The sequence below is a fragment of the Buceros rhinoceros genome, unplaced genomic scaffold, assembly GCF_000710305.1.
Source record: "Buceros rhinoceros silvestris isolate BGI_N320 unplaced genomic scaffold, ASM71030v1 scaffold2375, whole genome shotgun sequence".
Taxonomy (NCBI): Eukaryota; Metazoa; Chordata; class Aves; order Bucerotiformes; family Bucerotidae; genus Buceros; species Buceros rhinoceros.
The window spans coordinates 18,923-35,027 of NW_010410930.1; the positions used below are offsets into that span (position 1 = coordinate 18,923).

General features: G+C 38.1%; 1 protein-coding gene across 1 annotated transcript in view; it reads right to left on the bottom strand.

Annotated features, from left to right (window-relative positions):
• LOC104493143 (triadin-like) overlaps nucleotides 1–16,105 on the bottom strand; it is a 41,100-nt gene that overhangs the window by 12,097 nt on the left and 12,898 nt on the right. The gene's annotated exons all lie outside the window — the stretch shown is intronic.

The following is a 16,105-nucleotide window of genomic DNA, read 5'->3' on the forward strand; positions in this document are numbered from 1 at the left end:
ATATGAGATGTTTTAGTCTGCCATGAATAACTACAGACCTAGGAGAGTGACTGAAGAAATCATAAAATATTATTACTCTCCAAAGGATTGTCTTGTTACATGATGTCATCCAGATTCTCAGGAGATGCAATTAAGTGTACTTCCATAAACCGTAATGGAGCTAATGTGTCTGTGCCACTCAAGGTTTGGCTGGAATTCTGCTGTCAAGGACAAGCGTCAATGGCAATAGGAACCTATACGCTCCATGTCACCTAATAGAAACACAAATTATTTACATGTCCAGTATCCTTACAAGATGCAAAGAGGCTTGTAGCTGATTTTTAAGTATCTTTCTTTTTGACATTTTTTACTTAATGAAATAATCTCCTAAGAAACAAGAGTTACAGTGCCAAAGCAGACTTAATTCCAGAAAACACAGGTTTGGTACTAGAAAGCTGGTAGGAAAGTGAGAACAAACATTATCTAAGTAAACAGTTGACACACGTTAACTGTTTAATGGACAGTCAACAGTAGTGAATCCATATCTTCCTGGGGTATTAAGAAATGTTAACTCTGGACACAAACCAAAACTGTGGTAACTGAAACCCAACCACATTTGAAAGTTCTCAAATTACTCTTATTCACAATAGAAGCTGATTATCTAAACAACATTCATGAGTATTTGTTTTCCAGTATATACAATAATAATAGTGAAAATATTGATAACTCCACAGTTAAAAATTCAAAGAGCACAGTATCTCCACTTAGCTTAGTTTAGAGTATCTGCTTGTAAGTTACCGTTAAAAAATTCAAAGACAAGGTACGTATGTTCCCAGTCTGGTGGATGACACCAACTCTCCTGTATTAATGTCAGTGATTTCAGAGACCCTTACCCACACAGAGGTATGAAATGTCAAGGAGTTTGGTGATGCCTGGTTTGCTCATAACTTTGCTTCTCAACCTGAGATCACCTATCTTCTGTCACAGACGATATAACTTATAAAGCTGATAATTTTCTTGGATGACAGAGGTAACAAAAGGCACAGAGCTGCTCTATACAAAGATAAACATATAAACTTTTCACATAGAGAATGGCAAATACATGTTTGGAAACTAGCACAGGTTACAGAGTATCTACGAACTATCACTGAATACAGAGTACAGGAAACTATCACAGGTTACAGGTACAAGACTGTTGAAGACTTTCATGTATTTTCCGTTACAGCACATATATAGCCTCTAATTGAGATTCACTATATTGATATTCTTAAAGAAATAGATGAAGAAAATATTAGATCCTTGATATTACCTATAGATACATTGATACTACCTAAGATATCCCTATCTACTACCCTTAGGTAGTATCCCGTATCTCCAAGGACATGTGAATGACAGATATTTGCCCAGCTATAAAAACAAAAAAGGCATAAGAATTCCAAACCTTATGCTAATGAATATTGATTTTGTTCCTTTTTCTGTAGAAAGTGAAAACAATACTCTAAAATGATACTGAAATTACCTTTATGTGTCTCACATACACCTGTAGAACTGAGAAGGACAACTTTGGTATCAGAGATTGATTCCCTAACTCTTAATCTGTCATACCCGTAGAGTGTTCACGTTCATACCCTGAACTCTTCTACGTTTCTTTTGTTTATTATGTAGTGCATTTTATTTACGTGTACTTCCCTTAGCTTTAAGCTTCCTTTTAATCTTCCTTCAGCACCAGCATCCTCACACTGATCAGTGCCTTGCTTCAAGCCCTGGAAAGCTGTGCAGGTACACAGCAGTGTTTTATAAGCAGAACCAGATAGGCGTATTACATGAGTTTTGTTACTCATTTGAAAATTAGTGTTATTTACAGAATGTTTGTTTGCTTATGAATAATGCCTATCTACTAGGATAGAATTTATACATTGTTTTTCTTTAAATATTATTAAACTATCACTGCTTCCATGTCTCTAAACATAAATTTTAGATCAAATATTTCATGACAGGAGGGAAAAATCTGCCAAACGTCAACTAGCAATAAGTCCAGCTTCCGAAAGTCAAATTCAAAATCAGTAGCATTTTGTTACCTTGCTGCATACAAAATGCAAGAAATTTTGCATGTAACAGGTCATAAATGACGTATTATGCATTTTTTTCCTTTGGGAATACCAGTCAGAGTTTATGATGTGTAGGAGAGAATAGAAAGATACTGTCTCGTCTTGACAGATCTGATTAGTACCACTGCATATCTCCAAGGACATGTGAATGACAGATACTTGCCCAGCTATAATACATGCAATTAAAACTCTATGTGTGTATATAGATACAGAATTACACATATAATTACCATTCAAAGAATCATTCCTTTAGGTCTTTTGCTATGTAAACACAGTTCCTTCCTACTTAGTACACCTAACTTTTCAAATTCAGTCTGCCATGTACCTTCTTTGGTGAAGGGAACAGTTTCTGCAATTCATCAGTCTGAGCAATGCTGCAGAGACAAAACTCAGGTAAGCCAGAAGGTTATCATCTGCTGCATGCTTTTGACTGCTGATGTAGCCAAGTCAGTTTTCCCCTTAAAATCTCAGGATGTTATATAATAAAATCACTACAATTCCATTCATTGGAGTGGGAGTGGACAGCTATTGACTCAAATTTGACAGAAGAATGCTGTTACACTGCTAGAGGTTCCCAATCCAGGTACTTTCAGTATGATTCAGGTGACTAAGAAAGATCACCAGTGTTGTTACAGACATTTTATGATATCAGAGTCATCCTCACAGAAGCGGCAGGTCTCATTTACAGGACAGCAACTTCTGAACCACCTGTAGCAACTTGCTGTGATACTGGGCACCCAACCTCTGCCGTTGAGGACCATTTCGTACACTTTCTCTAATATAGAGGATGCAAAAATGGCACTTTATTGTGTAATGAACAGGGCTATATAGTTCCCCAAGAAGCCTCGCCCATCATGGGCGGGTACTGCCTTACTGTTACGTAAGCACGTAAGCACGTAATCTTCCGAGCGTCCACACTGCCTCCAAGTGTTCTACAACACCACCTGGCAGAAACCAGACAGGATGTCCCAAACCACTGAAAATAGAAATTAGATTTTTATGTCCCTAGATACCAATATAAACAAAATCATCTGGAGGAGTTTATCTGAGGAATTCTGAGGATGGTATTGTTTTTCTACTACATAATTCCATGTAGAGTGGATTGTATATTGATACCATCATAATTTCATGACTCCAAAGAGAAGAGGCAATAACATCAAGATGATTACCCTCCCCCTTACAAATATTTTGTTATTGCAGCACCCATGATGCTACCTGGATGCTTTTCTCTGCCTGTTCCTTGCTTTGCCGTGCCCAGGTGTTGTGTGCATTTTTGTCCATCTCCTACTGGTGCTAACCTCCACCCCATACCTGCAGCAATGCGGTTTACACAACTAGACCAGTAGAGAATAAGGGGATCTACACATAGGCAATGTATCTGTCAGTTCAGCCAGAAACAATGCCCCTTTTTATTAGAAAAATGACAAAGTTAAGCAGAGCTCCTGCCCAAGGGGTCAGTGGGGCTTTCAGGTGCCCAGTAGCAGAATGAGAAAAACATGAGAAAACCAGGTATTTTTTTTTGGCTTTGAAATCACCTGATGGAGCTTATTAAGTTTTACTTTTACAATTGACAAGGAACATTCAGCAATAGGTTAAAATCAATTCCTGAACTTTTACACTCATATAATACAAGACAACTTTCACTATCTGTATTAGAGCCAACCAGAACCCAAGTCAGTTTAGTTTAGATGAATGCTACAGTAGATCAGGAGATTCACGAGCAGATCAGCTGTCCCTGCACTGGAGGTGGCAACATCCCTCACAGGAGTGGAGGGTGCAGCTGAAGGCTATACAGTTTCAATCCACCACTACGTGTTCGCTAGAGCCTCCTGCAGCTTTGGGTTGTGATTGCTATTGATTTTCAATGAAGATAGGAACTTTGAAAAGTTATATACGCATTTGTATAAAAAGATTACTCTGGGCATATATACCTCTGACTTCATATCACATTTTCTCATGCACAGAACTACCCCATCAGATCATAAATGTCACCTTAATATCAACAATTAATTTGCTAAATTCCAAAAAGCTAAAACTCTGAGATTCTTACCATTCCTCTGGTTTCAGAGTTGCCACTGAAGATACAATCTGAAGACTCATAATGCCTCACAAGCACAAATAAACCATTACAATTTGTGACAACTTTGAGGAGAACACCGTGCGACTTTCAGATTTCAGAATGAGCATGTAGTCCTGGCAGCTTAGATAAAATACCCTTTGTGTTTGTGAGTTGAGCTCTCCTTAAGACATAATAAGCACAGGAGTCCATGGTTAAGGACGGGCACCTGATTTTACAGTTCAGTAGCTATACCTTTCACTACCCCAGAAGGAAAAAAGAATAAACCCCAAACTCCAAAACAAAACAAAAAACATGCTTAGCCCATTCAGACTCATTCAAATGAAAAATAGTTATTTATGTTATTTCATAGTTATTTTGTACATAACATTCCTTGTTCTGCCAATAGCACACACATTAAAAAAAAAATCAAGTGATGTCTTTAATGTGTAATGCCTTTTTAAGGCTGGGCATATTAAAACCAGAAGGCTAGTCATACAACTGAAAAAAAAAAGCTGAAAAAAAGAGAGAAAAAGAGAGGTTGTTCCCTTTTAAATAATAATATCGTTGTTAGAACAATTCAGTTGGGATTTGAGAAGCCTCAGTGCAGTCTCCTCTAAATGAGAGAGATGGTATATTTTGACTTGTCCACTCCCTGGAAGAACACTCCAATAAATATGCTATTCTGGATTCAGGTCATTAATGGCTCCTGTTCGACCTATTCCAATTCACTTTGAATATTTAAATACTAATTAAGGAAGCAGAAAAGAGAAAGAATAACTGCATAAATTGACACTGTATGTTAAGTGCTTGGGCTTTAACTGGGTGACCTCATCAATCCACCACTGTTGCTATCAGGCAGGCAGGAGTCTTAGCCCGTGGTAAGGAGGGTACCGCAGGAAGAAGATGACAAGGGATTAGAACCCTTCTGTAAAGGACTGGGCAATGGATATATGATAATCTTCTGCATTTTCTCAGTCCCAGCACATCACCCTTAATGAGTCCATAGACCTCTGCAACTCTCACAATAATCATTCTTCTCCCTTGTGGGGAAAGCGCTTTTCTAGCACAAGAAGCAAATGCATCTACACCTGTTGTTCAGGAAATACATACGCCTGACTGTGGCATCCTCCTCTTCTCATTCCTCTGCTATTCTTTGTACACCTTCAGCTTATACAAATGGAAAAAAGACAGAATATCTGCTGTGATTAGTAGTTAGTGGCTTGCAACAAACTGTCAGTAACAAGTGGTCTAATGACTTCTGTCCAGAAAGTTTTTGCCCCATCATAAGCATGTAGGCAATTACCCAGGACTTCCAGGGGGCACAGGGAATTGAAAAACTCTTCACTAGACTCATGCTTTTTGCCTTCATTTTATATCAGAACAAAATGCTGCGCAGGGAGAAGAGAGATCCTCAGAACCCACCATACACACCTGAACAAAGGACCTCCTCCATCTTATTTGGCCAGCACCAGAGGCAAGGGATGCAGATATCAGATGACGAGTAACAGAGTGCAGAATAGCTCAGAGGAGAAAGAGCAAGAGTTTTTTTCATTCCTCCAAATGTTGCTAAATATATGGTTAGAGTGGATTTAAAACGATTTACCATGGAGTATCTTTATTTCTGGTAAACTTCAATAGGTTAGGAATCTCGTTAGATCCACTAATATGGATCATGTTCTCTATTGGACATAAATGGTAATATAAAGGCAAGCCTCATACCTAACACTGAGAGAGAGGCAGATGGAGAAAGGGAAAAAAAACTTAAATAGGCGAATTCAGCTTATCTTTGAATGCTCCTCTCTCTCACCATTATCTGCAGCAAACTCCGTGAGTAGGGCAGTGATCTACAGTTCAGGCGACCACCACCAGAAATGGGTGGTGGACACCTATCTTAGGTCTTCTGAGTATGAAGGAGCTTCTGCAAGCTGTTGAGCAGAAACATGACAATTTCAAGAAAAGCTAATTTATTTAGAGCTGCAGCTTAAATCTTCTCTTGAGATGTCTGACATTCAGCTATTTCTTTTCTGTCGTACTACACCCCCCTGTACGTATGAAAGAATGAATGAATGCAACAGGAATAACTAAAAGGGAATAATGTGTAAAAGGAGTTTCACAACTGATACCATAATTTACAGACTTTTAAATTCATTGTACAATTCAGAGTACTGAATTGTTGCTCTACAGTTTATGTAACCAAAGTGCAAAGAGAAAAACCTCTCAACGTATATCATGTACATATTGACAAACTTCCCAAAATTAAAAGATAGTCTTTCTGCAGGCTGGAGGCTTAGAAAGCGGTGGCTGGGACTGTCTGTGAGGGAACATTTGCAGATTTATTGGTGACCGATAGCTATTAAAATGTAATATCCTTTATATGAATGTGGAAAATAGAGTTGGATATTACGCAGTAACCAATTCTACATGACAAAAGAAATAGAATAGAGATTAGAGAATATGGAGAGGATGGTGCATGAAAATTAACTGAATGATTGAATTCAGAAAAGGCACTTATAATTACATATGGTGCTGTGTACTTTTTAAATTTCCTTTTCTGTTACTATATTTCTATTTGGTTTATTTTTGATCAATACAGAGCATCAGATAATTTAAAGAAGGTAATTTTATTAATCTTTTCCATTCAACCTTCGAGAAATTATGTACATCTATCATTTGGTCTCATCGATTTCAATAAGAAGTTTGTAGAACAAAAGATACATCCTATCAAGCCATTTCATTATCTAGTTCAAAGAAAATGTGTACTTCATACAGTATCAGTAAATAATACTAATAGCAGTATCACTGCTAACAAATACTATGAGGTGAAACGTGGAAGTTATTAACACTGTATTCTAAGGTGTGATACATATTTTGAGATTGGAATAATGACTATTTCTTAGGGTACTGTGGTGGGTTGACCCTGGCTGGATGCCAGGTGCCCACCAAAGCTGCTTTATCACTCCCTTCCTTACCTGGACAGGGGAGTAAAAATACAGCAAAAGGCTCACGGGTCGAGATAAAGACAGGGAGAGAGACCACTTCACCAATTACCGTCATGGGCAAAACAGATTCGACTTAGGGAAATTCCTTTAATGAATTACCCATCAAATCAGGGTAGGATAATGAGAGAACTAAGTCTTAAAATACCTTCCTCCCACTGACGACTCTTTTCTTCCTGGGTCTAACTTTACTCCCAATTTTCTCTATCTCCTCTCTCTCTGTGGAACAGGGGGAATGAAGGTTGCAGTCAGTTCATCATGTATTGTCTCTGCTGCTTCTTCCTCCTCAGGGAGAGGAATCTTCATACTCTTCTCCTGCTCCAATGAGGGGTCCCTTCCACAAGAGACAGTATGAGTCCTTCCCATGGGCTGCAGTTCTTTACGAACTGCTCCAGCGTGGGTCCCTTCCACAGGGTGCAGTCCTTCAGGAACAGACTGCTTGTGTTGGGTTTATGGCTGGTGGGACTTTGTAGGCTCCTTTAAGAAACTTCTAGAAGCTCTCCCAACTCCGAGTTCGACCTGCCTCTGGCCAAGGTAGAGCCAATCAGCACCTCTGTGAATAAAGGGGAAATTTAAGAGGGGGAAACCTTTTTGGAGAGTTCGTTTGTTTTGGGAGCTCTTCTGTTTTGGAGAGGAGTAGAATGTGAGGGAGACAACCATGCAGACACAGAAGTCAGCGAGGAAGGAGTGGGGGAGGCATGCCAGAGCAGCCATTCGGCCTATGGTGAGATGGCAGGCTGAGCCCACGTGCCCTTAGAGATCAACAGTGGGGCAAAAGCCCATCTGCAGCTGTGCAGAGTCTGTGCTGAGCCTGCACTGGAGCATTCTGTTCACCAGGAGGATTGCAGCCCGCAGAAGGGACTCACACTGCTGAGAGAAGTTTGAGGATGTTTTGTCTGGGAGGACCATCATGTTTTAGCAGGTGAGGACTGTGTGTTTTCCCCTCGAGGAGGAAAGAGCAGCAGAAACAACATGGAACTGACTGGAACTAACCACAACCCCTCATTCCCTGCCCCCTTGTGCCACTGCAGGGGCAAAGGTAGCAGAGCTGGACTCAGGAAGAAGAGATGTGTGGAGGAAAGATGTATTTAAGATCCGGTTGTATTTACCAGTGTCCCACTCTGATTCAGTTGGTGAACTCGTGGTGATTTTGTTTAAATTAAACTGATACTGTTTTACCAAGTCACATCTGTCTTTTGCTGGTGACCATAATTGGTAAGTGAACGCTCCATGTCCTTTGTCTCAAGCCTTTTTTTGTATATCCTCCTCCCAGTCCCACCAAAGAAGGGTAGAAATGAGCAAGTAGATGAGTGGTTGATTCAGTGCCAGCTGGGTGGACCTAAGCCACAACAGTGCTACAGTGTTGGTTCCCCATGGGGTCACAAGTCCTGCCAGCAAACCTGCTCCAGCATGGGCTCCTTCCTCCATGGAGCTACAGGTCCATGCGTGGACTTCCCATGGGTTCACAGCCTCCTTTGGGTATCCACCTGCTCTGGCGTGGGCCGATTTTTGAAAACTGACATGAAGTGCTCATTACTCCAAACAAAATAAATAAGGAAAACCCTGAAACTAAGGTCCAATACTTTTAAATAAGTTTCTTCCTATATTTTTCCCTTTTTGATATAATGCATCATATACCTTGTATAAATCACTTCTTGAAATAAGTGATCAGCTCAAGAATAGCAGTTCTTCTTCACACTCCAAGAATGCCGAATAAAAATACTTCCAAACTCCACGTTTTCCATCCAGCTACAATTGTTTGAATGCACGTATCTGATCTTGTTTTTTCTGAGGATAGCTGTAAATGCTACTTCAAATATACTTTTGTGTATATAACAGATTGGTTGTATCTCATGTAACAAGTTGGCATATATGGTTAACTTCTTGCCATGCAGATTCAAATGATGGTTTAGGGCCATTGGTGTACACGAGTTAGAATCCCCTGAGGGCAACCTAGAATTCACCCCCATGGGAGCCCTTCTGACAGAGAGAGAAATCCAAGTAGAAAATCTCAGATCATGGGAAAAAAATAGAAAGCTCTGGAAAAACCCAGAGCATGGAATATGATAGGAGGGAAGGAAGTCTACGGTCAGGAAGTTCGATTTCCTCTATCAACAAGTGTAACTGAGAAAAAAGAACTTGAGAAGATTTTGAAAGGGAATAAGGATACACAAATGAGAAAAGATCTCGCTGCAAAGGGGAAAAAAAGATCTCTCTGCTCCAGACAGATTTCCCTGCAGAAAAGAAATCTCCTGCAAACAAATATCTTACCAAACACTTCCCCCCACCACTAAAAAAACCAAGTCTTGGTGCTTGCAAACCTAACAGGCAACATCTTCATTTTGGGGAAAGCATCACTGGGTCCAGTTGAAGAAATACTGATGCTAGATATTACTTATACTGAATAGCCAAAGTATGAACTGTAGTATTAGATCAGTTACATATGAAGAAGAGGAATTCTACCTGTTCGTACAGATGTATTGATGCAAGGAGGAGAACTGTAAACTTGTTTCAATCAGACTCCAATTACACTGTGTTTTAAAATAGTTTCAGCAGTAAAATAAGTTAACTCCCTCTCAGCTGACATACTTTTAACCTTTAACTTCACAGAGCCCAGTTAGGTCAGCAGTGGTCTGCAGGATTTAGGAGCCCATGGCTGATTGAAAATTCATATGAGATGAGCCCTAAATCACTTGAAAAGTTGACCTTCAATGATTTGGAGCCAAATTTCCATCTTTACTTACATGTTTTAATTTCATAGTCTAGTAGAGCATTGGCCAATACTTCAATTTAAGTGGAGGAAAATTTGTCTCAAATACCTTTGCAAGGAAGTGTAAAAAATGCCTTCACTTTATTCCAAAATTGCTTCTAAAGAACATTATCCCGACATGACCTTTAACCTTCTGCCTCTCTGTGTTTTTTTCTTGTCTGCATAAGTATTTCAAAGATTTTTTTTCAATATTCTGATTACTCAAGTACAACAGACACAGAAGGGAATAGTGGTTAGTAGTTAAAATGTCTTCTGTATTGTAGAGCCTGCTGAAGTAGTCTTATATGACTGGTATTGTGAACCTTTTTGCAATAGTTTATACCTGAAACAACTTTAGAAAGAAAAGTAAGGGAAGGCTTAAAGATGAGGTTTAAAAGATAGCAGGTTTTATTGGGAAAATTTATAGATCATTTTACTTACAGCTATATAATTTTGTGTACTAATTTCTTGAGAACATCGCAGACTCCAGGGATTAACAATAATCAACATGAAAAAAAATTAGTTCTATAAAATCAAAACTCCAGGAAGTACAGTTGATAAGAACAAGAAAAGTGTTATTTCCTGCAGTTTTAAGCACCTACCAAGCATAGCAAAGGAACATTGAGGTGTTTCCTTTCCAAAAGGCAGTAGATTTTGCTTTTTCATGATCTGGAAGTCGGACATTTATTTTTTTGTCTTTGAAATTATTCTTCAGTTTGATATGGTTTCTATTGAGTGTTTCGTTTACAGCTTTTCAGTATGCAGATGAGATAAGAATGCAACTGAATTCTGAACACTCAATCCTAAACTATTAGCACCCTTAAAAATCCATTATTTGTTTGGTACTACACCTGAATTTTTTTATTGATCAGTAGTAACACCCTCCCATCTTTGGAAATAAATTTGTGCTCTGAAACAGTAAAAAGAAGATTTACCTTCCTGTTTATCTTAGAAATCTGGCATTTTAGAATGATATTTGGGTGTACTTGTGAGCTGATATAAGCTGAGAGTTACACCTTATCTTTCAAAATGTCAAAACACAGATTGGAGGAAAATGGTTGCCATTTATCTTTAAATAGCATGAAACCTTCTGAAGCAAGAGCACTGTATGCATTCACATTGTTATTTGTGTTTGGAAACTCAGCTCTACACAACCCTGATACCTTCAGAGAAAATTAGAGAAAAACATTGACTTGCTTTTATCATGGGAAAAACAACAAAAAATCTGTTCCCATATGTAAAATAATGTTAGTCAAAATAAATATTTAAACTTGCTAGGGTAAATAGTAGGTTACAAATACCTCTGTCTTCACTCTGTATAAAGCAACTCTGAAAAGACAATTCCAGATCTGTGCTTCCTTTGTTGGAACTACCATTATCTCTCAAGTAAGTGTATCTATCTAAGAATTGTTAATAAGATTATTTGCTTGATTTCATGAGTTCCAAGCTAGCCTGACAATAGAAACAACTTTATATATCAGCCTTAATGGACTGATATCTACAGACTCTGAAAATTAAAGTAGTTCTAGCAATAATTCAATATACTCTCCACAACTTATGGTGCAGGAAGAGTCTCACATCCCAAGCCTGCCAAGTCTTCCATATGGAGCTATCCAGTTATTACAGCCCTCAAATATGGAGATCACCACACATAGTTTGAATGTATATAAAAGTAACACATATCGAAGAGACTTGGACACAGCTATCTTGTCAGATAGCGAAGAAAAAGGCAATTTCAGCCAATAAGAATAGAGAAAATGCTATACTAAGTGGCAGTAAATATAAATATATAAATATTGAAAAACTTGCTATATATTGAATACTTTTCTGAAAAGCGGAGAGAGAAAATTCTTCAACTGACAAAAGGGGAAAATAAAAATAAGTGTTCATGTCAAGTCACTTCTCTGTGTCATTGATATAACTCATCTGCAAATGACAATTTACTATGAAACTCTATTACTCGTCGTGCTGTCTGGGAGAGAGAAAATAGCATAACCAATTTAATGAGAGACAGTAGTTAGCTATAGTAAACAGGAACAGATGAACCAAGGTCTATCTGCTGACAGGGAGTTATTTTCTAATGAATAGGAGACAACTCCATCTGAATATTCAAAAAATAGCTAAAGGCAAATCCACTACGCAGGCAGCTAAATTACTAGGGAAGCAAGGTTGCTGAAGGTTGCTTTGAAATTTATGGGGTTATAAAAATATATCAGAAAACATTTTGGGGTATACTATTAGTACTCAGTGTGTATTCCCAAAAGAACATAATAGAAATGTTTTCTCTGAAGGTTTTGGGTTGTTATTTCTTTTCTTCTCTTTTGGTCTGAAAGAACCCTTTGCAAATATTCCTTCAGTTATAGGGAATGAAGGGGCCCTTGAACTGACTCTGAACAAAAGAATTTGGTGTTTAGGTAAAAGTTAACGGTGTGTTTTACAATTTTCTTTTTGCTATACTGATTCCAAAAATGGTAATCTGAAGTCGAAGTTTAACCTTGGTAGACTATATTATCATTCATGTCTGGTATTTATTTGGAAATAGACGTGATCTCTATGGGCAGCTGAGACACATAGGCTGTCACAGTGAGAACAGTTGATCTTCGTTGAGGGTACATATTCACAACGCATCTGTCATCTAAAATGTATTCTGAGATTCTTAAGAGCTGGGAAATCTTCACACTGTCTTACACAAGTTTCTTTAATAGAAGCTTGTGCCAGATACATCTTAGAAGAGAACTTTATTTCCAATGAGTATTAAGTAATCTGGAGAAAATTGAATGTCTTTGAGACTAGTGAGACCTATTTTAAGTAGCAAAATCTTTTATTAAGTAAATAGGAAAAATTCTCTGAGCCCTTCCTTACTCACAGTCATTTCTGAACCAGCTACCAGCCATGTCCTAATCCATTATATTCAGAATTATACCCTGGACAAGTTTTGGAAGGTGTGCAAAACTTGCCAATTCAAGTTTGATGAGAAAAGATCACTATATAGTATTCATGTGCAGCTACAGACTCTTCAGTATCTTGTTTTCTTTTTCTCCCTAAGCAGGTATTTTTATGGCACCTCATCTACACACTGGAAAGTAAAACCAAGAAGGTTTGGGTTTCCTTGAAGGTTACTAAGGAAAAACAAAAATCACTTCAGTAACCGTATCCATTCTCTGCATCCTTCCTTCTGCCAGCCCAAATTAGTCAACACCTGTCTGTAGAACAAGGCTGTGACCAGGTTTTAGAATTGTTAGTTCATTCTTATTCACAATTAAATTAATAGCAAACGAGACTATTAGTGAGTCTGTCTTGTGTCTGTACCTAAGTCCAGAAGACTTCTAACATTGCGAATATTCACACTATGATGTTCTGAACAAACAAACCAACAACACAATGAATAACCTGCAGAATAGTTCGGGGGCTCTTGCTTTTGTCACCTGAAAATCAGGTCCCAAATCCTCCTCATCTACTATAAGGCACTGGAGATTGATGCAGAATTTAAATCTTCCTTTCACACCTTTACAGAGCTGCAGAGTAGATGAGATAATATAATAAAGACCTCAGTTGACCACACAGATATGAGCTTCAGAGTGGTCTCTAATTTATCCTAGTGACAAATGTGACAGGTAAGATAAAACTTTTCTTTGATTTCAAAGATATCTACAACAGAAGTTGATTTATTTTTCACATCTATCAATACAGACTATATCTAAAATAACTTTTTATCCTACTCACGTTAAGCTTCTAAGCATATAACCCAAAGCAGGAATAATACATAGACGTGTTTGCAATAATCATGAAATAAAAATAATGTCTACTGAGAGATATACTTGTGAAATCTTTTTTAAAATAAATGATTCTGAATTCTAGGAAAAAATATCAAACTACACATGCAGAGAATGTCAAAAATTTATCATAAATTTTAATTCATTCTCCTCACAGTTTTCTAATCAGCTCTAGCATAGAAATTGAACAAAAGTGCTGAAACATCTCTGAATTGCCCTTTCTGAGCACCTCTCTTCCCTGTGCATGAATGGGTCATCCATTTATTTACATTTTTGGAATGTGCATCTTTCTGAAGTTCATAGCCTCTCACAATTGCCTTCCACTTTTTTACTGGTATCTTCAGCCCAAAAGCCATTCATAATCTTTAAGTCTTGCCTCAGTGCAGTTTAAAAGATTTGAGTTAAAAAAAGCTTCCTTCTTGTGATGGTGTCTCCATGTTGCTATTGCTGCCTGCAACAGAAAGTGAGCAACACCAGGAAAAAAAAATTGTCCTGGTTGGAATTATAGTTTCCTTATTTCCTCCTATGGATTCTGAATCAAATATTCCAGTATCTGCTGTAATCATGCACAAAGTCATTGCAAGACCATTCAGCACCCATTCACAAGCTGTAACACTTCCCTGCATTTTCTGTAATAGCAGACCCGTGAAGGTGAAGGTCCATTATTCCTAGCCCAGAGGAACAGCAGATTTCTCAAAGTTTCCACCCAGCCTGAGCCTCTTGCACAGCAGACATTTGCAGCACCCATGTAACTTTCCCGGCATCTCGTCGCAACCTTAGTTCTTTTGTGCTCCACTGCCTGACTCCCATGGTGATAGGAAAAGAGAAGAACAAAGTTGCATGCTTATGCCTGAAGTTCAACCATGATATTGATTGAATATCAAAAGATATTGATGAATATTTCTCCTGATTTCGTCCCACTCTCATCCAACAGAAAAACGCTTTTGCTACATATCAATGAAACAGAGACAGTGGCTGAAAGGACATTTTTCAGCCTGGTATTGCTTTCCAAACTGCTTGTGCTCTATTCACAAATCTTCTACTGATGCTCAAACTTGTCCACGTAAACACCATGTTTTCCTGTTTACTAAACGTTCACATATGCTCAGGTTACATTCAAAACCTGCAGTTCTGTTCTGGGCATTTTTACTGATCTTCAGATGTGGATTTATTTACCAATGGATTTGCCTTCCCCCCAGCTCACGGTCTGATGTAAGGCCATACAATTTTCATTCAAAAAAAAGGAAGTGATGGTGCGATTAAGTGAAGAGCAAAGGCCATCCTGGAAATCTGGCAGGAGAGAGAGCTGAACCTGGGTCTCCTGTTCTAAGTTCTGGATCATTGCTCTTGTACATTGTGTAGTGTTGAAGTTAAATATATCACAGGCTTCCTCGGTGTGTAGTTCACCATCTTTGCTCATCCTTTCAAGCCATTTATAAACATTGAGTATGTGTATAAAGTTTCTTGAAATCTTTCCATCTTGGACTTTAAGAATACCAAAGCTACAGCTGCTTTCTTATTTCAGGAAACTTTCAAGCAGTTCCCTGAAGTTTCATTATTATTAATATAGCAGTCTCCAGTCGTAACTTTGTCAATATAATGAAAAGGGATTATTGTGCAGATGTAGAACATGCCAGTCCTTTCTAAATTTTTAAGAAGGCTTTCGAGAACTACTTGGTTATTCTGTACACATCTTTGCAAGATTTTGCTGGCTGTTATTTTCTTGTCAAAGGCCTATTCATCATCTAACCTTTCTGTATTAGTTTCCTTTTCTTTTATATAAATAGAGTGCAGCTTCATCTGTAATTAGATAAGTGCTAATAAATAAAAAATGCATTCTTTCACATTTATTGAAGATGAACATTTACATTACAGTCGATATTTCAGCCTTACAGCTTACCTTGACTAGATTCTTATGGCTGAGTAACTGAAAATCTTTCACTCACTAACACAATTCATCCCCCAAAAGTACAATACCTTTAGAATGCTACTAAAGTATTATGATGGAAGACAAAAATAGTCTATCTCAAATTATTGAATGACTAATCATGAATAACTTTCACAAAATGAAATAGAAGTAGGCCATAAGACATAGTACTGCAGATGTTGTAACTTTTCTTGTCTTTTTATTTAAGGTAGTGCTTTATTTAAACCTTAGGCCAGGTGCCACATAGGAAGTGTGAAAGAAACTGTATAGGATGATGCTTTTAAAGAAGTCTACCTACATAACGTACAGCATCCTGTGCTCTCCTGGACTTGTGCTGGCAGGATGCTTTTGACAGATAAGTGGAGAAAAGCCGCAGTGCCTTTAGGTTTCTTCCACTATTGGGAACTGTGATAAAAGGTTTTCACCACCTAACCAGGTAAATAAAACTTAAATAAGCCATGAGTCTTATTTACAGCTGAGTCTGTTTCCACATCCCGATCAACAGTTCATTCCT